The sequence below is a fragment of the Octopus bimaculoides genome, chromosome 16 (assembly GCF_001194135.2).
Source record: "Octopus bimaculoides isolate UCB-OBI-ISO-001 chromosome 16, ASM119413v2, whole genome shotgun sequence".
In the NCBI taxonomy this organism is placed as follows: domain Eukaryota; kingdom Metazoa; phylum Mollusca; class Cephalopoda; order Octopoda; family Octopodidae; genus Octopus; species Octopus bimaculoides.
The window spans coordinates 40,309,442-40,311,623 of NC_068996.1; the positions used below are offsets into that span (position 1 = coordinate 40,309,442).

Below are 2,182 nucleotides of genomic sequence, written 5' to 3' on the forward strand. Positions count from 1 at the left end.
TCTCTCTCTCTCTCTCTCTCTCTCTCTCTCTCTCTCTCTCTCTCTTTCTCTCTCTCTATCTCTCTCTCTCTCTACATAAGATGTCTTCTGGCAGAGATGATCCATCCATTTATTATCCATATGGACCTTTTATCTTCTATTTGTTTTGACATTAGACTGTGGCCATGCTGGGGCACTGCCCTGAAGAATTTTTAGTTGAATGAATTGACCCACTACTTTTTTTTTAGCTTGACACTTATTCTATAGTTCTCTTTTGTCAAACTGCCAAGTTTCAGGGGCGTAAATACATCAGCACCGATTGTTGTAGAGGATCCAAAGTTTTTTTTTTTGTTGGATAACATCACTACATCATATATCCTTGATCCTCTATCGAGTTCCCTTCTTAAAATTGGATTTACTTTATATCCTTGGTTATTTTTTGCTATTTTCATTTCTATTCTTCACATTATTGGTATGCTAACTGATGCTTCTAATTAACCCTTTTGCTGTAGAAATCAGATATACCAAATTGAAATTTAATTACCTTTAATAGGCGCAAGAGTGGCTGTGTGGTAAGTAGCTTGCTTACCAACCACATGGTTCCGGGTTCAGTCCCACTGCGTGGCACTTTGAGCAAGTGTCTTCTACTATAGCCTTGGGTCGACCAAAGCCTTGTGAGTGGATTTGGTAGACAAAAACTGAAAGAATCCTGTCTTATATATATATATATATATACATATATATATATATATATATATGTATGTGCGTGTATATGTTTGTGTGTCTGTGTTTGTCCCCCCAACATCGCTTGACAACCGATGATGGTGTGTTTGCGTCCCCGTAACTTAGCGGTTCGGGAAAAAGAGACCGATAGCTTGACTAAAGGCGGTGCTCCAGTATGGCCGCAGTCAAATGACTGAAACAAATAAAAGAGAGTAAAAGAGTTTAACTGTGGAAGGCAGTTTAATATATGAGTCTGCTTTTCGTTGAGGAATGCCATGTTTGAGACTATTTATTTATGTTTCGATATGTCAAGTTCATTGAAGCAATGTGACTTACGGAAAATAACACTTTCTGTTTTTTTTAGTAGCTATTTAACATCATTATTGGAATAAACAAGAAATTTAATTTCACAGTTAACGAGCTAAACATACTTCTATATTGATATGACACAATCTTAAACTTCCTATACTTCTACAGTCAGACATCTCACCACCACCACCACCACATCACCAACCATTCTTTAGGAACACACGAGTTCTATGTGCAGATAGTATCATGCAATAGTGACACGACACCATAATATCCTCCAAAAGCACCAAAATATCTACACATCTTTAAGAAAATCTACTTGCAATACATCACACCGGTGCTACTTTTGAATAATGTAGCCAAAACTGTCAAAAAATCTTACAATTGATATGTTTTGTAATCTCTAAGGATATCACATAAATAACTACTACTAACTTAGCTGTAAATCTTTTATCTCACATCTTTCTGAATAAAGAACCATCAGTTGTTTGGAACATGGACATGGTCACATATGTAATTCACGTACTTATAAAGTACACACTTATGACAAATATACATGCATGCAGGTTTGCTTGCATGCACACATCCATCCATCCATCCATCCATACATACATACATACATACATACATACATACATACATACATACATACATACATACATACATACATACATACATGCATTACATATAAATATTTGTATGACTTCCTTGACTTTTAAGGTCTGCTCGCTAAATAATATACTGTCTGTTGTCATGACTTGAATGCTAAACCATTTGTGTAATTATTATTATTATTATTATTACACATGGTTCTGGGTTTAGTCCCACTGCGTGGCATCTTGGGCAAGTGTCTTCTACTATAGCCTCGGGCCGACCAAAGCCTTGTGAGTGGATTTGGTAAACGGAAACTGAAAGAAGCCTGTCGTATATATATATATATATGTGTGTGTGTCTGTGTTTGTGTATCTGTGTTTGTCCCCTAGCATTGCTTGAGAACCGACGCTGGTGTGTTTATGTCCCCGTAACTTAGCGGTTCAGCAAAAGAGACCGATAGAATAAGTACTAGGCTTACAAAGAATAAGTCCCGGGGTCGATTTGCTCGACTAAAGGCCGTGCTCCAGCATGGCCGCAGTCAAATGACTGAAACAAGTAAAAGAGTAAAAAAAAAAAA

At 36.9% G+C, this 2,182-nt stretch overlaps 1 protein-coding gene across 2 annotated transcripts in view; it reads left to right on the forward strand.

Moving 5' to 3' along the window:
* Positions 1 to 2,182, forward strand: part of LOC106875567 (leucine--tRNA ligase, cytoplasmic) — a 195,709-nt gene that overhangs the window by 189,638 nt on the left and 3,889 nt on the right. The gene's annotated exons all lie outside the window — the stretch shown is intronic.